A 23,598-nucleotide genomic window follows, 5' to 3' on the forward strand; every position below is an offset into this window, starting at 1 on the left:
CGAGGCAGCCTGCCTGCCACTGCCCACCCGCACCGCAGAGCCACCTGTTGGCGGCGTAGCGAATGCGGGCGGCAGTCCCAGGCCGGTACCCACGCTCCCGACAGATGGCGGGCGGGAGGCGCCTGCGGCAGCCGCACGACGTGGCCAGCGTACGCCACTGGGCGCAATGGCCGGCGCGGGCGGCGGCGAGCCGCGGCCCATGTCGGACACAGCGCCTCTGGCCGGAGCGACGCGTTCGGCGGCAGGCGTCGGCAGCGTGCTGCCTTCACCTCCCGAACTTGCGCTCGGCACTCGTGGCGACGCGGTTGACGTCGCGGAGCGTGTCGGCAGGGGGATGCCAGACCTCCTCGGCGTGCGTACACAAAGTACACACGACGCGGGGGTGGCAACCACCGCCGTCCTGGGCGTCGCAGACGCCTGCACACTCACACAGGGTGAGGGCAAGGCAGCCTGTGAGCCCACCACGCTGCTGCGGGTCAGGACCGCCGCGTAAGTTAATCCTAAGTCCAGCCGGTCTGTCCTACTAGCTTCGGGGACCGGACTGGGCTGTGGCCATAGCCCCTCTCTATTATCTAAGGCTAGGCGGCCTATGGTACTAGCTTCCCGAGCCGCTTTCGCCTGTGGCTTGCGCCCAGCACTAACTAAGGACGAAGGGCCTGTCCTACTAGCTTCGGGGGCCCTCGCCTGTGACCTCCCGCCGGCCGACCTCTCTGAGTGCCCCAGAGAGCCAGACACGGCATCGTGTCCCATACTCACTCTCCCCCGACTGGCAGCGCCGGGGGTTGCGGAGTCTGCATTGCAGAGCCGCTGGTGTAGCCGCAGCGTCTTCAGCCGCGGGTCGCGTCGGCCGCAAAACTGACACTCGAAAACGGGAACCGTTTCCGGGTCGTGCAGCCTCCTGTAGTGGCGGAGGAGGGCCGAGTGGTCCTTGTACTCCCCAAAAGTTGGTCTCCCGGCAGCCTTGGTGACGAAGCAGATCCGGCAGCGGAAGACCTCCGCCGGCAGCGTCACCACAAGCTCCATCGTTCAGGTCGCGGACCTGAAACAGGAGAATAAGCGCGACCGCTTCCCGGTGCAGAAATCAGTCCATATGAGCTCACATTAAGCTGATAAGAACAGATACTACACTTTGATCTTAGCCAAAAGGCCGAGAAGCGATAAGGAAAAACCGCAGCCGAAGGGCCTAAATGCTTGCAGCGTGTGCGCTCCACATGTGGGAGTGACACACGGTGGTACGGGCCGATATGGCAACTGGCGACCGTCGAAAACACCGCAAAAGCAAGTGCTGGAGGAAAGACAATTCACGGGAGCACTCGTCACCAGCCCAGTACTACCCTCCATGTCGAACAGTAAACCGCGACTCCCATTTGAACGCCGCTAGCTGCCAGGGCAGTGGAGAAGCCGTGAGGCCGCCCCACAGCAGCGCCATGCCGGCGCGAGCTACACCGTCGCGAGGCCGGCGCGAGCTACACCGGCGCGAGGCCGGCGCGAGGCCGGCGCGAGCTACACCTAGCCGAGTGCTTACATCGTCCACTGCCTACTGCGTACGTGTGTACACACGTATTCTGCGTGCGTGCGGCGGCGACGACGACGTTCGCGAGGAGCTAAGGATATAACTCCAAAAAATGTAATTAAAATTATCTGTGGCCGGACCATATGTGACGCCAACGAGGCATCCGAAGGCACTCTTCTGTGGCCACATAAATTACCAGCCTAGTGTAATGCGGCTGCAAGAGCGGACCGGCTAGCCGCAAAAAAAAAAAAAAAAAAAAAAAAAAAAAAAAAAATATTCATAAGATAAACGTTAAATTAATTACAAGAAATCGTGGTGTGTAAGCACATAACTACTGGGCAAATCGACAACCACAACAAGTTTTGCTACCAGCGGAATATCTGATCACTGCAGAATATTAACCCATTTCAGGCTGTGTTTTAATTAATTTTAGGTGGGCCGATCCCGGCGGTACTGCAATGCCGGGCCAACCCGCGACAGAGGTGGAGCAAGCCCCTAGCACTCCGTCATGAGCCAAAAATGAGTTTAATATTCTGGTCCTGCGATGCAGGACGTATCAGATATTAAGCTGATAAGAACAGATACTACACTTTTTTTTTTTTGTTTTTTTTTTCTTTTTTTTTTTTTTTTTCTTTTTTGTTTTTTTTTTTTTTTTTTTTTTTTTTTTTTTTTTTTTTTTTTTTGTTTTGTTTTTTTTTTTTTAGGCCTCCTTCCTCCCCTACAGCCCTACCTTGTCCTCTCCAAAATTGCCGCCATCCTAGAGTGTCGACGCAGCACGCACAGGGTGCATTGAGTAGCAAGACTTGTTGCCAGGAACGAAATTAAAAGCGAGGGCATACTCTGCTATGCCGCAGTGGGCGACGACACGTGACTCAGAAAGACACCTCGCTCTGTAGGTGTGAAGAAATAGTGAGTGGAGAACCAAAAGGAAGAAGGAAAGAAAGATAGAAATGAAAGGAAATTAAAAACGGGACGGCAGCACACACAAGTGAAAATGAAACTGGCGAGATAATCCCATCGCCTAGAGAATTAACTAAGGATAAGCTTCTAAGAGTGATTGCGTGATTCCTATTTTTCCAATAAAGTTTTCGCAATAATTGTTCCAATTGCGAATCTGAGGTCAGTCAAGTCAAAGATCGGTGCAAAAACCAGGGGCAAGTCCGGGCAATGCCTGGACAAGGCGCCCTAGGCAACCTGGAACACCGTTTGATATCCATGGATCATTGCAACTTTCAAATACCGGGAAAAAGTGGTCGTATAGTTTCGAGCAGATTCCACCACGCGATGCTGGCTCCACAGGTAGTCCATGTAAGAGACAGCATCGGCGAGGGAAAGGTCGTAGATCGTGAAAATGGTGTGGCCCAAGAGCCACACCATCGCGTTACGCCTTGGTCGGGGTTGTGTTTGAAGATCAGGTGTAAGGAACCAGTCGGTGGATACATTTGCTGGCGTCGTCCCACCGATCAGCGCTATGAGTACACGTGCAAGGGTCCACACTTCTGTGACGTGGGGGCAGAGGAGGCGATGCTCCCTGGTGTCAACGTCACCACAGCGGCCGCAAGCAGCCGAGGGCCGTAGGCGGATGGCCGCCAGGCGATGGTTAGTGGGGATTAAATTGTTGACGACACGGTACCATAGCGCTGAAACTGCCGTGGGAAGGGCTGAGTTGTTAATATTAGCCCAAACTTGGCGCCAGATGACCGACGGTCGTCTGTCCTCTAATTTATGGGGCTTGGGCTGGCCTCGGAGTGCCTGGTAAAGGCGCTTCGACGTGCGTGCCTTGTCAGTGGCCACTGCGAGGACATAACTGCGGTGAAAGTAATAGTCGCTGACCGTCGTCAGCCGGATCGGAATATGCATCAAACAGACCGGTGCACGCGCCGAGTGTGGACGATAACGGTCGAAGAGGACCGCTGTAGTCCCACCGGGGTCGGCGTCGCGCAAAGCGGCGACACGGTGAACCAGAAGGGCCGCACATTTCCGGGAAAAGTCAATGAGGCCAAGGCCGCCATCGACCTTCGGCAGTGTACAGGTCAGCGCATCAACCTTGAACAGCGCATGCCGCCACAAGAGCCAATATACTGCTTGGGAGATGGCTCGGCCGATCTGCTTCGGCAGCGTAAGGAGTTGGGCGACATACCATGCTCGTGAGAGGAGATAACCATTAATAAGCTGGATGCGTTGATGGAGGTCGAGCCGTCGATCAGCGTGGCTCACGCAAAGGCCCCTGATGCGTGTGAGAAGCCGCCGCCACGTGAGGGTTAACATACGCTGCGGACAGGCAGTCACCTCAAGACCCAAGAGACGCTGTTCCCCTACAACTCGGTACCAGGGGCGTTCGACGGTCAAAGATCGTGGCCCTAGCGGGAGTAACACAGTCTTGTTGGGATTTAACTGAGCACCGGAGGCCCGTTCATAAACATCGAGAATGCGGCGAACGGAATCGATGTCCCTAGCGTTAGCAACGAACACACCAACGTCATCGGCGTAGGCCGCACAGCGGAAGGTGACGCCTGGGAGAACGACACCGTCGACCAACCGGCCAATGTCACGCAGCATGGGGTCCAGCGCTAAGGCAAACAAATACATCGACAAGGGACACCCCTGTCGAACTGACCGTTTGATGGGAATGGGGCGCGACCGGCAACCGTTCACCACGATAGTGGAATTCGCCCCATCCAAGAAGTTCCGGATGATGCGTATGAAGCGCTCCCCAAAACCCATCCGCGACATAACGCCCAGCAGGTAAGGGTGCGAGACCCTGTCAAAGGCACCGGCAAAGTCCAAGGAAAGAATGGCAGCCGGGGTGCGAGTGTCAGCGGTGAGCAAGACAGCATCGCGGTACAGGGAAGCGGCGGTGAAGATGTTCCGACGCGAAACGCCACAGGATTGAGTGGGGCAAAGTACCTTAGTCATCGCCTGTTTGAGACGAGAGGCCACGCATCGTGCCACCAACTTATAGTCAGTGTTAAGGACAGTGATAGGACGCAGGTCTTGAGCTCGGCAGTGACCAGTCACCTTTGGAATAAGGGCAATACGTCCAGATAAAAAGTCGGCGGGTAAGTCGCATCCAGCAAAAATCTCCTCGCACATTGTGCAGAAACGGTCGCCGAGCAGGTCCCAAAATTGTTGGTAGAACTCATAAGGGAGACCGTCGGGGCCAGGTGACTTGCGTCCCGGACAGGCACGGAGGACAGATGTGAGGTCAGCGAGTGTCAGGGGCTCGGTTAAAGAGTCGCGGTCATGATGATCCAAAGAAGTTGGCACCCCACTGACAAGTGCACGTTGGGCGGCGACGTCGACCTCAACATCCTGGAAGAGGTGCGTGAAATGGTCCGTCAGGTGTTGGAGGACGTCACGGTTGTCCGTGATACGCGCACCATCGTCTGTCTTAAGGCGCAGAATGGTGTTCTTCTTGGCACGAGTTCGTTCAGAGGCAAGGTGATAAATGGATGGCTCCTCGCCTTCAATCAGGGATGCAGAACGACACCGCACCACCATACCGTCGGCTTTCTCCCGAGAGAAGCGAAGGATTTGCGCCTTAATTTTGTTGAGGCGCATGTGGAGCTGATCGTACCTGTCAGCAGGAAGAGTCAGGGCGTCAGTGAGACACTGCTGATAGAAGGCCAACGTGCTACGTTTCCAGTGGGCGACGTCGCGACTATATTGCCGGATAACACGTCGCAGCCGGGGCTTCGCACAACGGAGCCACCAAACCACCGTGGTAGGGTACCGGGAAGTGTCCACGAGACAATCCTGCCACGTTTTCGTGACGAGAGCACGAAGTTCGGGCAGGGATAGATGAAGGGTATTCATCTTCCAAGAGGTGCCACGAGGAACCGGGACGGGACCCGCGATACGCAAGGAACACGAGTACGCACAGTGGTCACTAAAGGCCACGGGTATGACTTGGACGGCACAAAGGGCGGGAGTCAAATCAGCCGAGACATAAACACGATCAATACGGCTGGCTCCAGTGGGATAGATGTGGGTAAATTGCGTGTAGGCGGGATGGAAGTGGCGCCATGTGTCAGTAAGGTCAGCCGCCCGAAGGAGTGAAGCGAGCGCTTCACACCGCATAGGCGTCGGGACCTGGTCAACGTCGGCCACCACACAGTTGAAGTCTCCGCCAAAGACGATAGGGCGACGAGCTGCTAAGAAAGGGGGGAGATCAGACTGAAAAAGTGTTGTTCTGCCATGCCTGTGGTTAGCACCGGAAGGAGCATAGACATTTAGAAAAAGGACATCTTGAAGGATACATGCAAGAACGCGACCGTTGGGTAGCGTGGTAACGTGGGATGGAATAAACTCTGATCGGTAGAGCAAAGCAGTACCCCGCCGGGCGTCAGGGTCAATGTTATACAGTGCCTCATAACCAGCAAGGTCAGATAGAAAAGGGGCACAAACTTCCTGGAGAAAGACCACATCAAACGCACCAAGGCGGAGAAAGTCCTTCAGAGATCGAAGTTTGACCGGGTTGGAGATGGAGTTGATATTGATCGTTAAAAGGGAGAGGGCTCCCGGCGGACGGTCAAAGGCAGGCATGGGAGAGCAACACAGAGTAGACAACGGCAGATAGGGTCACAGCCGTAGGGAAGCAGGTGTGGAAATATCCACACCAGAACCCAGCGATATCACCCCGGATGTGAGAAACAAATACCAAGCAGCTCATGTGGGGAAAGACCCACTCAATCACGCATGTCATCGCCCTCGTCGTCAGCCCAGTTCAGGCCTCCCCCATCGGCAGGATAGTCTAAGCCAGGCGGCGCAGACGCGTCGGACACAGTAGGGTGTGAAAGGGTGCGAGTACGCTGCATTGGCTGGTCGCTACCCTGGTCATGTTTCCGTTTTGCAGGGATCGCTCCCCGATCTCGCGAGGAACTGATAAGAGCCTCTAGTTGCCGAGCAGTTTGCCGCATACCGCCCGAGCGGTCAGCGGAAACAGAGCGGGAAACTGAGGAGGCCTGAGAGTCAGCCTCACTGCCGCTCTCAGGAGGACGTAAACCGTCCGCTTCCTCCGCCGGCTGGTCCGGGGTCGCCTTCTTGCGCCGATGACGACGGCGGGGGGACTTAGCGTCATCTGCCGGGATGGGCGGGGTAGGAAGAACGACCTCCATCTGTCCGACAGCGACCACATCACTCGCCATAGCAGGCACATCAGACGCCACCGGCGGTACCGCCACAACGGGCGTCTGGTCCGGGACGGGTCCGTCAGTCGGTGCACTGGGTGCCGGTTGCACTGCTTCTGGCGGGGGCGACACGTCAGGTCGCTCAGCGGGACGGTGGGCAGCGCCCGCCACTACCTCGCTGAGGAGAGGCACAAGGTCGGTACCAGCAGCGCGTTCCCGCGGCAGTTGCACAGGACGCCGGCGCGGGCAGTCCACGCGGAGATGCTCCGTCGATTGACAAAGGGAGCAAGTTTGCGGTTGCCCAATATAGGTGACCTGGGCCCTGGTACTCGCAACATTTATATACGACGGGATGTGCTGGCGGAGGTCCATGCGGACACTACGAACGCCGCTGTTGCCCTGGAAACGGTAGGCACTTCCCCACTTCTCATTCGTGATGCTGAGCACCGTGCCATACCGCGACAGGACACGGCCGATTACGTCATTGGGACACTCAGGGGGTACGTTAAATACCCGCACAGTCCGTATCCCAAAGCCAGATGGCACTATATGCACTGTTCCGACAGTTCCATCGAAGTAGCGGAACGGATGTTCGCCCGCGAGTGCCAGGCCATACTTTTCGTATTTCTCTTGGTCGAGAAATTTCACGAATAACGAGAATAAGACAAAATCCAGTTGAAAGGTGTCGACGTCATTTTCCGGTACTTTCAGATCACCAAATATCCATTCCTGTATTTCAAAGGCCGTAGGCCGTCTCGCTGCTCTGTCGAATACGCATTGAATACTGTTCGACCGGTTCGACATATTCACCGCAAAAATAACAACGCTGGAAAAACCAAGAACAAACGAAACGACCACGAAACGCGACTCGCGACCCGCTACAGAGCACAACGGACCGCTCCGACCGCGGGGTGCTTCTTAGCCAAAAGGCCGAGAAGCGATAAGGAAAAACCGCAGCCGAAGGGCCTAAATGCTTGCAGCGTGTGCGCTCCACATGTGGGAGTGACACACGGTGGTACGGGCCGATATGGCAACTGGCGACCGTCGAAAACACCGCAAAAGCAAGTGCTGGAGGAAAGACAATTCACGGGAGCACTCGTCACCAGCCCAGTACTACCCTCCATGTCGAACAGTAAACCGCGACTCCCATTTGAACGCCGCTAGCTGCCAGGGCAGTGGAGAAGCCGTGAGGCCGCCCCACAGCAGCGCCATGCCGGCGCGAGCTACACCGTCGCGAGGCCGGCGCGAGCTACACCGGCGCGAGGCCGGCGCGAGGCCGGCGCGAGCTACACCTAGCCGAGTGCTTACATCGTCCACTGCCTACTGCGTACGTGTGTACACACGTATTCTGCGTGCGTGCGGCGGCGACGACGACGTTCGCGAGGAGCTAAGGATATAACTCCAAAAAATGTAATTAAAATTATCTGTGGCCGGACCATATGTGACGCCAACGAGGCATCCGAAGGCACTCTTCTGTGGCCACATAAATTACCAGCCTAGTGTAATGCGGCTGCAAGAGCGGACCGCCTAACCGCCAAAAAAAAAAAAAAAAAAAAATAATTCATAAGATAATGTTAAATTAATTACAAGAAATCGTGGTGTGAAAGCAGCTAACTACTGGGCAAATCGACAACCACAACAAGTTTTGCTACCAGCGGAATATCTGATCACTGCAGAATATTAACCCATTTCAGGCTGTGTTTTAATTAATTTTAGGTGGGCCGATCCCGGCGGTACTGCAATGCCGGGCCAACCCGCGACAGAGGTGGAGCAAGCCCCTAGCACTCCGTCATGAGCCAAAAATGAGTTTAATATTCTGGTCCTGCGATGCAGGACGTATCAGATATTAAGCTGATAAGAACAGATACTACACTTTTTTTTTTTTTTTTTTTTTTTTATTTTTTTTTCTTTTTTTTTTTTTTTTATGATTTTTTTTTTTCACTTTTTTTTTTTTTTTTTTTTTTTTTTTTTTTTTTTTTTTTTTTTTTTTTTTGGGCCTCCTTCCTCCCCTACAGCCCTACCTTGTCCTCTCCAAAATTGCCGCCATCCTAGAGTGTCGACGCAGCACGCACAGGGTGCATTGAGTAGCAAGACTTGTTGCCAGGAACGAAATTAAAAGCGAGGGCATACTCTGCTATGCCGCAGTGGGCGACGACACGTGACTCAGAAAGACACCTCGCTCCGTAGGTGTGAAGAAATAGTGAGTGGAGAACCAAAAAGGAAGAAGGAAAGAAAGATAGAAATGAAAGGAAATTAAAAACGGGACGGCAGCACACACAAGTGAAAATGAAACTGGCGAGATAATCCCATCGCCTAGAGAATTAACTAAGGATAAGCTTCTAAGAGTGATTGCGTGATTCCTATTTTTCCAATAAAGTTTTCGCAATAATTGTTCCAATTGCGAATCTGAGGTCAGTCAAGTCAAAGATCGGTGCAAAAACCAGGGGCAAGCCCGGGCAATGCCTGGACAAGGCGCCCTAGGCAACCTGGAACACCGTTTGATATCCATGGATCATTGCAACTTTCAAATACCGGGAAAAAGTGGTCGTATAGTTTCGAGCAGATTCCACCACGCGATGCTGGCTCCACAGGTAGTCCATGTAAGAGACAGCATCGGCGAGGGAAAGGTCGTAGATCGTGAAAATGGTGTGGCCCAAGAGCCACACCATTGCGTTACGCCTTGGTCGGGGTTGTGTTTGAAGATCAGGTGTAAGGAACCAGTCGGTGGATACATTTGCTGGCGTCGTCCCACCGATCAGCGCTATGAGTACACGTGCAAGGGTCCACACTTCTGTGACGTGGGGGCAGAGGAGGCGATGCTCCCTGGTGTCAACGTCACCACAGCGGCCGCAAGCAGCCGAGGGCCGTAGGCGGATGGCCGCCAGGCGATGGTTAGTGGGGATTAAATTGTTGACGACACGGTACCATAGCGCTGAAACTGCCGTGGGAAGGGCTGAGTTGTTAATATTAGCCCAAACTTGGCGCCAGATGACCGACGGTCGTCTGTCCTCTAATTTATGGGGCTTGGGCTGGCCTCGGAGTGCCTGGTAAAGGCGCTTCGACGTGCGTGCCTTGTCAGTGGCCACTGCGAGGACATAACTGCGGTGGAAGTAATAGTCTCTGACCGTCGTCAGCCGGATCGGAATATGCATCAAACAGACCGGTGCACGCGCCGAGTGTGGACGATAACGGTCGAAGAGGACCGCTGTAGTCCCACCGGGGTCGGCGTCGCGCAAAGCGGCGACACGGTGAATCAGAAGGGCCGCACATTTCCGGGAAAAGTCAATGAGGCCAAGGCCGCCATCGACCTTCGGCAGTGTACAGGTCAGCGCATCAACCTTGAACAGCGCATGCCGCCACAAGAGCCAATATACTGCTTGGGAGATGGCTCGGCCGATCTGCTTCGGCAGCGTAAGGAGTTGGGCGACATACCATGCTCGTGAGAGGAGATAACCATTAATAAGCTGGATGCGTTGATGGAGGTCGAGCCGTCGATCAGCGTGGCTCACGCAAAGGCCCCTGATGCGTGTGAGAAGCCGCCGCCACGTGAGGGTTAACATACGCTGCGGACAGGCAGTCACCTCAAGACCCAAGATACGCTGTTCCCCTACAACTCGGTACCAGGGGCGTTCGACGGTCAAAGATCGTGGCCCTAGCGGGAGTAACACAGTCTTGTTGGGTTTTAACTGAGCACCGGAGGCCCGTTCATAAACATCGAGAATGCGGCGAACGGAATCGATGTCCCTTGCGTTAGCAACGAACACACCAACGTCATCGGCGTAGGCCGCACAGCGGAAGGTGACGCCTGGGAGAACGACACCGTCGACCAACCGGCCAATGTCACGCAGCATGGGGTCCAGCGCTAAGGCAAACAAATACATCGACAAGGGACACCCCTGTCGAACTGACCGTTTGATGGGAATGGGGCGCGACCGGCAACCGTTCACCACGATAGTGGAATTCGCCCCATCCAAGAAGTTCCGGATGATGCGTATGAAGCGCTCCCCAAAACCCATCCGCGACATAACGCCCAGCAGGTAAGGGTGCGAGACCCTGTCAAAGGCACCGGCAAAGTCCAAGGAAAGAATGGCAGCCGGGGTGCGAGTGTCAGCGGTGAGCAAGACAGCATCGCGGTACAGGGAAGCGGCGGTGAAGATGTTCCGACGCGAAACGCCACAGGATTGAGTGGGGCAAAGTACCTTAGTCATCGCCTGTTTGAGACGAGAGGCCACGCATCGTGCCACCAACTTATAGTCAGTGTTAAGGACAGTGATAGGACGCAGGTCTTGAGCTCGGCAGTGACCAGTCACCTTTGGAATAAGGGCAATACGTCCAGATAAAAAGTCGGCGGGTAAGTCGCATCCAGCAAAAATCTCCTCGCACATTGTGCAGAAACGGTCGCCGAGCAGGTCCCAAAATTGTTGGTAGAACTCATAAGGGAGACCGTCGGGGCCAGGTGACTTGCGTCCCGGACAGGCACGGAGGACAGATGTGAGGTCAGCGAGTGTCAGGGGCTCGGTTAAAGAGTCGCGGTCATGATGATCCAAAGAAGTTGGCACCCCACTGACAAGTGCACGTTGGGCGGCGACGTCGACCTCAACATCCTGGAAGAGGTGCGTGAAATGGTCCGTCAGGTGTTGGAGGACGTCACGGTTGTCCGTGATACGCGCACCATCGTCTGTCTTAAGGCGCAGAATGGTGTTCTTCTTGGCACGAGTTCGTTCAGAGGCAAGGTGATAAATGGATGGCTCCTCGCCTTCAATCAGGGATGCAGAACGACACCGCACCACCATACCGTCGGCTTTCTCCCGAGAGAAGCGAAGGATTTGCGCCTTAATTTTGTTGAGGCGCATGTGGAGCTGATCGTACCTGTCAGCAGGAAGAGTCAGGGCGTCAGTGAGACACTGCTGATAGAAGGCCAACGTGCTACGTTTCCAGTGGGCGACGTCGCGACTATATTGCCGGATAACACGTCGCAGCCGGGGCTTCGCACAACGGAGCCACCAAACCACCGTGGTAGGGTACCGGGAAGTGTCCACGAGACAATCCTGCCACGTTTTCGTGACGAGAGCACGAAGTTCGGGCAGGGATAGATGAAGGGTATTCATCTTCCAAGAGGTGCCACGAGGAACCGGGACGGGACCCGCGATACGCAAGGAACACGAGTACGCACAGTGGTCACTAAAGGCCACGGGTATGACTTGGACGGCACAAAGGGCGGGAGTCAAATCAGCCGAGACATAAACACGATCAATACGGCTGGCTCCAGTGGGATAGATGTGGGTAAATTGCGTGTAGGCGGGATGGAAGTGGCGCCACGTGTCAGTAAGGTCAGCCGCCTGAAGGAGTGAAGCGAGCGCTTCACACCGCATAGGCGTCGGGACCTGGTCAACTCCGGCTACCACACAGTTGAAGTCTCCGCCAAAGACGATAGGGCGACGAGCTGCTAAGAAAGGGGGGAGATCAGACTGAAAAAGTGTTGTTCTATCATGCCTGTGGTTAGCACCTGAAGGAGCATAGACATTTAGAAAAAGGACATCTTGAAGGATACATGCAAGGACGCGACCGTTGGGTAGCGTGGTAACATGGGATGGAGTGAATTCTGATCGGTAGAGCAAAGCAGTACCCCGCCGGGCGTCAGGGTCGATGTTATACAGTGCCTCATAACCAACCAGGTCAGATAGAAAAGGGGCACAAACCTCCTGGAGAAATACCACATCAAACGCACCAAGGCGGAGAAAGTCCTTCAGAGATCGAAGTTTGACCGGGTTGGAGATGGAGTTAATGTTGACCGTTAAAAGGGAGAGGGCTCCCGGCGGACGGTCAAAGGCAGGCATGGGAGAGCAACACAGAGTAGACAACGGCAGATAGGGTCACGGCCGTAGGGAAGCAGGTGTGGAAACATCCACACCAGAACCCAGCGATATCACCCCGGATGTGAGAAACAAATACCAAGCAGCTCATGTGGGGAAAGGCCCACTCAATCACGCATGTCATCGCCCTCGTCGTCAGCCCAGTTCAGGCCCCCCCCATCGGCAGGATAGTCTGAGCCAGGCGGCGCAGACGGGTCGGACACAGAAGGATGTGAAAGGGTACGAGTACGCTGCATTGGCTGGTCGCTACCCTGCTCATGTTTTCGTTTTGCAGGGATCGCTCCCCGATCTCGCGAGGAACTGATAAGAGCCTCTAGTTGCCGAGCAGTTTGCCGCATACCGCCCGAGCGGTCAGCGGAAACAGAGCGGGAAACTGAGGAGGCCTGAGAGTCAGCCTCACTGCCGCTCTCAGGAGGACGTAAACCGTCCGCATCCTCCGCCGGCTGGTCCGGGTTCGCCTTCTTGCGCCGATGACGACGGCGGGGGGACTTAGCGTCATCTGCCGGGATGGGCGGGGTAGGAAGAACGACCTCCATCTGTTCGACAGCGACCACATCACTCGCCATAGCAGGCACATCAGACGCCGCCGGCGGTACCGCCACAACGGGCGTCTGGTCCGGGACGGGTCCGTCAGCCGGTGCACTGGGTGCCGGTTGCACTGCTTCTGGCGGGGGCGACACGTCAGGTCGCTCAGCGGGACGGTGGGCAGCGCCCGCCACTACCTCGCTGAGGAGAGGCACAAGGTCGGTACCAGCAGCGCGTTCCCGCGGCAGTTGCACAGGACGCCGGCGCGGGCAGTCCACGCGGAGATGCTCCGTCGATTGACAAAGGGAGCAAGTTTGCGGTTGCCCAATATAGGTGACCTGGGCCCTGGTACTCGCAACATTTATATACGACGGGATGTGCTGGCGGAGGTCCATACGGACACTACGAACGCCGCTGTTGCCCTGGAAACGGTAGGCACTTCCCCACTTCTCATTCGTGATGCTGAGTACCGTGCCATACCGCGACAGGACACGGCCGATTACGTCATTGGGACACTCAGGGGGTACGTTAAATACCCGCACAGTCCGTATCCCAAAGCCAGATGGCACTATATGCACTGTTCCGACAGTTCCATCGAAGTAGCGGAACGGATGTTCGCCCGCGAGTGCCAGGCCATACTTTTCGTATTTCTCTTGGTCGAGAAATTTCACGAATAACGAGAATAAGACAAAATCCAGTTGAAAGGTGTCGACGTCATTTTCCGGTACTTTCAGATCACCAAATATCCATTCCTGTATTTCAAAGGCCGTAGGCCGTCTCGCTGCTCTGTCGAATACGCATTGAATACTGTTCGACCGGTTCGACATATTCACCGCAAAAATAACAACGCTGGAAAAACCAAGAACAAACGAAACGACCACGAAACGCGACTCGCGACCCGCTACAGAGCACAACGGACCGCTCCGACCGCGGGGTGCTTCTTAGCCAAAAGGCCGAGAAGCGATAAGGAAAAACCGCAGCCGAAGGGCCTAAATGCTTGCAGCGTGTGCGCTCCACATGTGGGAGTGACACACGGTGGTACGGGCCGATATGGCAACTGGCGACCGTCGAAAACACCGCAAAAGCAAGTGCTGGAGGAAAGACAATTCACGGGAGCACTCGTCACCAGCCCAGTACTACCCTCCATGTCGAACAGTAAACCGCGACTCCCATTTGAACGCCGCTAGCTGCCAGGGCAGTGGAGAAGCCGTGAGGCCGCCCCACAGCAGCGCCATGCCGGCGCGAGCTACACCGTCGCGAGGCCGGCGCGAGCTACACCGGCGCGAGGCCGGCGCGAGGCCGGCGCGAGCTACACCTAGCCGAGTGCTTACATCGTCCACTGCCTACTGCGTACGTGTGTACACACGTATTCTGCGTGCGTGCGGCGGCGACGACGACGTTCGCGAGGAGCTAAGGATATAACTCCAAAAAATGTAATTAAAATTATCTGTGGCCGGACCATATGTGACGCCAACGAGGCATCCGAAGGCACTCTTCTGTGGCCACATAAATTACCAGCCTAGTGTAATGCGGCTGCAAGAGCGGACCGGCTAGCCGCAAAAAAAAAAAAAAAAAAAAAAAAAAAAAAAAATATTCATAAGATAAACGTTAAATTAATTACAAGAAATCGTGGTGTGTAAGCAGCTAACTACTGGGCAAATCGACAACCACAACAAGTTTTGCTACCAGCGGAATATCTGATCACTGCAGAATATTAACCCATTTCAGGCTGTGTTTTAATTAATTTTAGGTGGGCCGATCCCGGCGGTACTGCAATGCCGGGCCAACCCGCGACAGAGGTGGAGCAAGCCCCTAGCACTCCGTCATGAGCCAAAAATGAGTTTAATATTCTGGTCCTGCGATGCAGGACGTATCAGATATTAAGCTGATAAGAACAGATACTACACTTTGATCTTAGCCAAAAGGCCGAGAAGCGATAAGGAAAAACCGCAGCCGAAGGGCCTAAATGCTTGCAGCGTGTGCGCTCCACATGTGGGAGTGACACACGGTGGTACGGGCCGATATGGCAACTGGCGACCGTCGAAAACACCGCAAAAGCAAGTGCTGGAGGAAAGACAATTCACGGGAGCACTCGTCACCAGCCCAGTACTACCCTCCATGTCGAACAGTAAACCGCGACTCCCATTTGAACGCCGCTAGCTGCCAGGGCAGTGGAGAAGCCGTGAGGCCGCCCCACAGCAGCGCCAGGCCGGCGCGAGCTACACCGTCGCGAGGCCGGCGCGAGCTACACCGGCGCGAGGCCGGCGCGAGCTACACCTAGCCGAGTGCTTACATCGTCCACTGCCTACTGCGTACGTGTGTACACACGTATTCTGCGTGCGTGCGGCGGCGACGACGACGTTCGCGAGGAGCTAAGGATATAACTCCAAAAAATGTAATTAAAATTATCTGTGGCCGGACCATATGTGACGCCAACGAGGCATCCGAAGGCACTCTTCTGTGGCCACATAAATTACCAGCCTAGTGTAATGCGGCTGCAAGAGCGGACCGGCTACCCGCAAAAAAAAAAAAAAAAAAAAAAAAAAAAAAAAAAAAAAAAAAAAATATTCATAAGATAAATGTTAAATTAATTACAAGAAATCGTGGTGTGTAAGCAGCTAACTACTGGGCAAATCGACAACCACAACAAGTTTTGCTACCAGCGGAATATCTGATCACTGCAGAATATTAACCCATTTCAGGCTGTGTTTTAATTAATTTTAGGTGGGCCGATCCCGGCGGTACTGCAATGCCGGGCCAACCCGCGACAGAGGTGGAGCAAGCCCCTAGCACTCCGTCATGAGCCAAAAATGAGTTTAATATTCTGGTCCTGCGATGCAGGACGTATCAGATATTAAGCTGATAAGAACAGATACTACACTTTGATCTTAGCCAAAAGGCCGAGAAGCGATAAGGAAAAACCGCAGCCGAAGGGCCTAAATGCTTGCAGCGTGTGCGCTCCACATGTGGGAGTGACACACGGTGGTACGGGCCGATATGGCAACTGGCGACCGTCGAAAACACCGCAAAAGCAAGTGCTGGAGGAAAGACAATTCACGGGAGCACTCGTCACCAGCCCAGTACTACCCTCCATGTCGAACAGTAAACCGCGACTCCCATTTGAACGCCGCTAGCTGCCAGGGCAGTGGAGAAGCCGTGAGGCCGCCCCACAGCAGCGCCAGGCCGGCGCGAGCTACACCGTCGCGAGGCCGGCGCGAGCTACACCGGCGCGAGGCCGGCGCGAGCTACACCTAGCCGAGTGCTTACATCGTCCACTGCCTACTGCGTACGTGTGTACACACGTATTCTGCGTGCGTGCGGCGGCGACGACGACGTTCGCGAGGAGCTAAGGATATAACTCCAAAAAATGTAATTAAAATTATCTGTGGCCGGACCATATGTGACGCCAACGAGGCATCCGAAGGCACTCTTCTGTGGCCACATAAATTACCAGCCTAGTGTAATGCGGCTGCAAGAGCGGACCGGCTACCCGCAAAAAAAAAAAAAAAAAAAAAAAAAAAAAAAAAAAAAAAAAAAAAAAAAAAATATTCATAAGATAAATGTTAAATTAATTACAAGAAATCGTGGTGTGTAAGCAGCTAACTACTGGGCAAATCGACAACCACAACAAGTTTTGCTACCAGCGGAATATCTGATCACTGCAGAATATTAACCCATTTCAGGCTGTGTTTTAATTAATTTTAGGTGGGCCGATCCCGGCGGTACTGCAATGCCGGGCCAACCCGCGACAGAGGTGGAGCAAGCCCCTAGCACTCCGTCATGAGCCAAAAATGAGTTTAATATTCTGGTCCTGCGATGCAGGACGTATCAGATATTAAGCTGATAAGAACAGATTTTTATTTTCCGAGATAATTCTTAGTTACAGTTTTAAGAAGTATAATTTTAAGAAAGAATATTCATGACTCTATACAAATCGAGTTTTACAAATTTAATGAAAATTAAATTGAAATATATAGTAGACGGTTCTAACCGCACTTAAATAGTTGAATTTAATTCTAATTCGTGGGTTAAGCCCACTACTTAAATATTGGAAGACCGCGTTAGGCGCGGATGCTTAAGTATATTACCTTAAGATTAATCCCGCGATAGGCGCGGCCTTAGATATTTCAGACCGGGGAAGGTTTGGAACTAGTTTTAGGAACTATTTTGTTTTATTTCATTCATCTCCATGCCCTGACAGCACACTGCACATGCACGGCTGCCAGCGGCTGGTGTGCCACGCACGCAGGCGGGTCACACGCAGCCGGACTTCTCCCCTCTGTCCGCCTTGCGGCAGACGTCACCGGGGTGTCGTGGCAGGAGGGCGTTGCTTCCCACGCTGGCTGGAGACTGCCGGGCAGTAGGCACACGTTTGGCGCCGCCTAGCACCGCGCCAACCGAGGTGGGGGCCACATTCGGCGGACACCACGGAGGGAGGGGCACCAGGCAGCACCGCACGCACCGCTACTGACTCGGCACTGCTGCAGTGCGGCGCGAAGATGGTGTAGCGCCGCAGGTCCCGCGTCGTGGAGGAGAATCTCGACGCCGACGTCACGAAGGCACCGACCTCGAAGTTCTCCGACGACTGCAGTCTCGAGGGTCTCGCAGCCTGACGTCAGAGCATGCCACAGTCTAGGGGGACACATACTGGCGGTGGCCAGTAATGTGTTCCACGTAAATGTCGCGGGACCACTTGATGGTGTCAGACACCATCAGCCGCCGCATCAGTTGGCAGTAGCGGCTAGCGATGCCTAGGTGCCGAAGCACTGCATCGTTCTGGCGGTCCCACGCCCCCAGACTGCCGACAACCAGGGCGTCGACAGTGACGGAATAGCCGCGAGCGGCTAATCCGCGCGCAACGTCGGCGTACTTTATCCTCTTCAGTTGCCGAGCGTTGTCGAGCGCAATCCGCCTATTCTCGAAGGGGATTGTCACATCGACGATGGTCACAGTCTTCGCGGCCTCGTCAGTTATTACGAGGTCCGGACGCAGCCCACTGCTGTCCCCTATGACGGCTTGGTTAATCCTGATGTCAGGAACAGCAGCGTTTCCTCTCCTTGGCCGCCCAGCGACTGCTGTCGCGAGGCGGTTGAGGACCGCGTTGTGACGATACTGCAGGGCTGCTGAGTGCACCATGCACGCGTTAATCACGTGCGGGAGCGTCTCGTTGTTGTGGCCACAGCGTCGGCAGGCTTTGTTGTTGTTTGCCCGCCCATCAAAGCGGCGACAACCGTTCAGAGGCACGACTCCGAGCCTGGCGCGATGGATAAAGCGCCAGTCTGCGAAGCGGGTGTATTTGCCTCCCGCTATGAAGTGGTTGGACGCTGTGGACTCCCTGGTGCACTCGAACACCTTCCCCTGGTCCGGTTTCCTGAGTAGGATGTGGCGCAGGCGCTGTCTCAGACACTCGCGGAGCGTCCGCGAGAGAAGACGTTTGGCGTCCCCTCCCACCCGGACATGCTCGACGCCAGTGTTGACGATGCGTCCCACGCTGTCATCATCGTGCTGCGGTCCATCGCCGCCATCTTCGAGGTGTCGTGTAGTCCCGGTCGCCGTCGCCTCCGTGGCCGGCTGCGTCACCCCTCCGATGCCGCCGTGTTCCGCGTCGTCAGCGATGGCGGGCCGGCCGCCGACCTCCACCTGCAACTCGGAAAGCAGTTCACTCCAGCGCCAGGTGACGCCACGCGGCGCTAGGCGCCTTGTGGCGTTCCTGACGCGCGTCCACAGTGACTGGATGTCACCACCGTCGCGTGCGAGGTCACCCTCAGTGCTGCCGCTAAGGTAGGTGGCCAAGTCGGAACGACTCGGCTCCCTCCCCAGTCGGCGGCGCGCGGCCGTAGATAGAGTGGCCCAGGCGATGTCTCGGACGGTGGCGTCGTCGCAGTGCAGCATGCGGAAGCCGTGGACGATCGTCGAGATGTCCGCAGCGTCCGCGAGCGGCGTCAGGCCGCATCCTCCCTCTCCCAGCGCGAGGTAGAGCTGTTCAGTGGACGCACGCTGTGGGAGGAACAGCCAAGATTTGACAGCCGCTTTCACTGCCTTGTCGAGTGCAGATAGCGGCCCCTTGCGTACCGCTCCGCCCCGCATGACAAAGTCAAGCCTAGGGAGGAGGAAGACACGCACAGCGTCAATCTTCTGCCAGGGAGCCAGCAGGGAAGCGTCCAGGTGCTGCAAGTCGCGTCGAATTGCCGCGATCGCATCCGTTGGCGTCTGCGTGACTTTGTACCCGGTGGGGACGCCAAGATGGAGGTAGGCGTCACCCGCACCGAGCACGGCTGGTTCTCCCCCTTGCAGGGCGAATACCGAGCCTAGTGTCTGCCGACGGCGGATGTGAAGCGTGGCACACTTCGACGGCTTGAAGGTAAGCCCGGCCCACGTCGCCGCCTCACCCACAACATTGAGGAGCGTCTGCATCGCCTCTGAATCCCGCGCCAGAAGCACGATATCGTCCGCATACGCCAGTGCACTCACACTGACGCCGCTAAGCGGAATACCACACTCATTTCTGAGCGAGGTTGCGGCGCGAAGTACCGGCTCGAGCGCGAGATTAAAGACGATGGGCGACAGTGGACAGCCCTGCTTGACGCCCGCCTGGATCTCTATCTCCTCCGTTAGTCCGTCAGATGTACGGACGCGGGTGGAGCAACCATCGTACATATCGGCAATTAGCTGATGCAATTGCTCTGGTAGTCCCATCCTGCTCAGTACTCCAAGGAGGTGAGCGTGAGGCACTGAACCGAAAGCATTCGCTAGATCAAGCCAAGCAAAGCATGCTTGGCCTCCCCTGCGCCTTGCATCATCAATTGCCGTCTGCACAATGAAGTTGTGCTCGTAGCAGCCTTCAAACGTGCGGAAGCCCTTCTGTTCCGGGGAGAGCAGGTTCAACCGCTCCGCCCAGAGAGAAGTGCGGTCCGCAACGATTGCAGCAAAGAGCTTAGAGATAGTAGAGCCCAATGCTAAAGGCCGCCAGTTTGTCACGTCCGAGACGTCCCCTTTCTTATGGATGAGGACGGTAGTGGATATTTTCCACTGCACCGGAGTCTTCCGCTCATTCCAGCAGCGCGAGAAGATCTTAGCTAGCACGTGGCAGCCAGGATCCTCACGTCGCAAGTCCGAGTACGTGACTCCGTCTGCCCCAGGAGCAGTATTGCTCGCCTTCTGGAGCCGCTGTTGCACCTCTGAAGGTGTGATCGGCAGCAGGACCTCCTCGCTGACATCAGGAGGCGTGGTGGCGGCAAAGTCCGGGACAGCAGCTGGTGCATCTGCAACAGAAAAGTCAGATTTAGCGTAGATCTTCTTAAAGTGCTCCGTGAGCACGTTGCCATCGATTTGGCAGTACGGTGACGTCTCGCCAAGGACGCGCTGCATCGCCTTGCGCCGGTCCGCGCGGTACAGCTTCTGAATCTCAGACGCTGCATTCGCGTCGTACCGACGCTCGGCGGCCGCCGCGCGCCGTGCGCCACGTCCACCGCGCCGCCCACCGCGGCCGCGTGTAGGGGCAGGGGGAGGGGGATTGGCAGCAGCGTCGGCGCGGCCCTGGCCGCGGTGCGCTGCTGCTGGTGGCCCATCCTGTCGACCTCCGGCTGCCTGGCGTTGTGGCTTCGTCTCGGCTATCTCGGAGATGAAGTCCTCGACGACCGCGACGAATGCGTCCCACGGTTGGTTGTGGACGCTCTCCAGGGCCGCCAGCCAGCGCCGCTGCCTCTCCGTTAGCCGAGTGTCGGCCGGGGGAGGGGGGGGCGGAGCTGCCTCAGTTGCGCCCTGTTCGGAGGGTACAGGGGGGCCTGTCAGGTCTGGTGTAGGACGGGAGCCTTGCGGCGGGAGGTTGGGACTGGGCCGGTTGTTACGGCGTCGGCGTCTCCTCTTCTTGCTGCCAGTTCTCGGAGACGCAGCTGCAGTCCCTCCGTTCACGTCGCGCCGCTCCGTCGTCTGCGTCGGTGGTGGTGCCGTGCTGCCATCTGGCGTGGGCCGCTCAGTGCTGCTCTCGATCGCCGCGCTGGTGACAGGTGGCGCAGCGGTAGCAGCAGGGGCCGGTGTAGCTTGCGCCGGCCTGGCGCTCGGGTCGGGCGCACCGCGGCTGGTGTTCGCCGCGCCGCCAACAGATGGCCCGGCGGTCGCCGGCGGCCCGCCGCCGGCGCGAGAAACACGGGGTGTAGCTCGCGCCGGCTGACCGGACGCGCCGGCTCGCCCCGGACCGCTGTTACGCGGACTGGGTGCCCGACGATCGCTACCAGATGGCGCAGTGGTCGTAGGGGTGGCCGGTGTAGCCCGCGCCGGCCGGGCGTCTCGAGGTGTAGCTCGCGCCGGCCTGGCGCTCGGGCCCAGCGCACTGCGGCTGTTGTTCGCCGCGCCGCCAACAGATGGCCCAGCGGTCGCCCGCGCCCTGCCGCCGGCGCGAGATACACGAGGTGTAGCTCGCGCCGGCCGCCCAGGCGCGTTGGCTCGCGCCGGGCCGCTGTTACGCGGACTGGGCGGAATGATGCGCCGTCGGTCCGGGGGCGGTGGTCTGCGTCCTGCAGCACGGCGTCTGTCCCTCCGTGGGGTGACTACGTGCCACTCATGATCTGCAACAGGAGCTTTTGAGTTAATAGCACTCCCTGCCTGAGCGGAGACGGAGTGACGGGCGTCACTCGACGTAACCGCCGGCAGGGCAGAGGAGACGCGGCGCGTGTACGTCTGCGACCGCACAAGCACCACACCATCCGGTGCATCCGCCGGGCGCGCGGCCTTTGGTGCGTCAACCGGCGGCGCGGCTGCGCCGTGAATGACAGCACCAACGGTCGCGGCGAGCGAGGCAGCCTGCCTGCCACTGCCCACCCGCACCGCAGAGCCACCTGTTGGCGGCGTAGCGAATGCGGGCGGCAGTCCCAGGCCAGTACCCACGCTCCCGACAGATGGCGGGCGGGAGGCGCCTGCGGCAGCCGCACGACGTGGCCAGCGTACGCCACTGGGCGCAGTGGCCGGCGCGGGCGGCGGCGAGCCGCGGCCCATGCCGGACACAGCGCCTCTGGCCGGAGCGACGCGTTCGGCGGCAGGCGTCAGCAGCGTGCTGCCTTCACCTCCCGAACTTGCGCTCGGCACTCGTGGCGACGCGGTTGACGTCGCGGAGCGTGTCGGCAGGGGGATGCCAGACCTCCTCGGCGTGCGCACACAGAGTACACACGACGCGGGGGTGGCAACCACCGCCGTCCTGGGCGTCGCAGACGCCTGCACACTCACACAGGGTGAGGGCAAGGCAGCCTGTGATCCCACCACGCTGCTGCGGGTCAGGACCGCCGCGTAAGTTAATCCTAAGTCCAGCCGGTCTGTCCTACTAGCTTCGGGGACCGGACTGGGCTGTGGCCATAGCCCCTCTCTATTATCTAAGGCTAGGCGGCCTATGGTACTAGCTTCCCGAGCCGCTTTCGCCTGTGGCTTTCGCCCCGCACTAACTAAGGACGAAGGGCCTGTCCTACTAGCTTCGGGGGCCCTCGCCTGTGACCTCCCGCCGGCCGACCTCTCTGAGTGCCCCAGAGAGCCAGACACGGCATCGTGTCCCATACTCACTCTCCCCCGACTGGCAGCGCCGGGGGTTGCGGAGTCTGCATTGCAGAGCCGCTGGTGTAGCCGCAGCGTCTTCAGCCGCGGGTCGCGTCGGCCGCAAAACTGGCACTCGAAAACGGGAACCGTTTCCGGGTCGTGCAGCCTCCTGTAATGGCGGAGAAGGGCCGAGTGGTCCTTGTACTCCCCAAAAGTAGGTCTCCCGGCAGCCTTGGTGACGAAGCAGATCCGGCAGCGGAAGACCTCCGCCGGCAGCGTCACCACAAGCTCCATTGTCCAGGTCGCGGACCTGAAACAGGAGAATAAGCGCGACCGCTTCCCGGTGCAGTAATCAGTCCATATGAGCTCACATTAAGCTGATAAGAACAGATACTACACTTTGATCTTAGCCAAAAGGCCGAGAAGCGATAAGGAAAAACCGCAGCCGAAGGGCCTAAATGCTTGCAGCGTGTGCGCTCCACATGTGGGAGTGACACACGGTGGTACGGGCCGATATGGCAACTGGCGACCGTCGAAAACACCGCAAAAGCAAGTGCTGGAGGAAAGACAATTCACGGGAGCACTCGTCACCAGCCCAGTACTACCCTCCATGTCGAACAGTAAACCGCGACTCCCATTTGAACGCCGCTAGCTGCCAGGGCAGTGGAGAAGCCGTGAGGCCGCCCCACAGCAGCGCCAGGCCGGCGCGAGCTACACCGTCGCGAGGCCGGCGCGAGCTACACCGGCGCGAGGCCGGCGCGAGCTACACCTAGCCGAGTGCTTACATCGTCCACTGCCTACTGCGTACGTGTGTACACACGTATTCTGCGTGCGTGCGGCGGCGACGACGACGTTCGCGAGGAGCTAAGGATATAACTCCAAAAAATGTAATTAAAATTATCTGTGGCCGGACCATATGTGACGCCAACGAGGCATCCGAAGGCACTCTTCTGTGGCCACATAAATTACCAGCCTAGTGTAATGCGGCTGCAAGAGCGGACCGGCTACCCGCAAAAAAAAAAAAAAAAAAAAAAAAAAA

General features: G+C 56.9%; 4 non-coding genes and 3 pseudogenes across 4 annotated transcripts; all 7 read right to left on the reverse strand.

Moving 5' to 3' along the window:
- Window positions 1-1,025: 1,025 nt before the first annotated feature.
- Window positions 1,026-1,159, reverse strand: LOC124752884 (annotated as a pseudogene).
- Window positions 1,160-1,941: 782 nt separating this feature from the next.
- On the reverse strand, window positions 1,942-2,120 carry LOC124752870 (annotated as a pseudogene).
- A 6,233-nt stretch (window positions 2,121-8,353) lies between these two features.
- On the reverse strand, window positions 8,354-8,528 carry LOC124752871 (annotated as a pseudogene).
- A 6,257-nt stretch (window positions 8,529-14,785) lies between these two features.
- Window positions 14,786-14,978, reverse strand: LOC124752920. The gene has a single exon (XR_007012266.1). It is a non-coding gene; the product is annotated as a U2 spliceosomal RNA (small nuclear RNA).
- A 781-nt stretch (window positions 14,979-15,759) lies between these two features.
- LOC124752921 lies at window positions 15,760-15,952 on the reverse strand. Its single transcript, XR_007012267.1, has one exon. It is a non-coding gene; the product is annotated as a U2 spliceosomal RNA (small nuclear RNA).
- Window positions 15,953-16,740: 788 nt separating this feature from the next.
- LOC124752883 lies at window positions 16,741-16,939 on the reverse strand. The gene has a single exon (XR_007012234.1). It is a non-coding gene; the product is annotated as a U2 spliceosomal RNA (small nuclear RNA).
- A 5,862-nt stretch (window positions 16,940-22,801) lies between these two features.
- Window positions 22,802-22,989, reverse strand: LOC124752890. The gene has a single exon (XR_007012239.1). It is a non-coding gene; the product is annotated as a U2 spliceosomal RNA (small nuclear RNA).
- Between the last annotated feature and the right edge of the window lie 609 nt (window positions 22,990-23,598).

This window comes from Schistocerca piceifrons, unplaced genomic scaffold (genome assembly GCF_021461385.2).
Source record: "Schistocerca piceifrons isolate TAMUIC-IGC-003096 unplaced genomic scaffold, iqSchPice1.1 HiC_scaffold_490, whole genome shotgun sequence".
Taxonomy (NCBI): Eukaryota; Metazoa; Arthropoda; class Insecta; order Orthoptera; family Acrididae; genus Schistocerca; species Schistocerca piceifrons.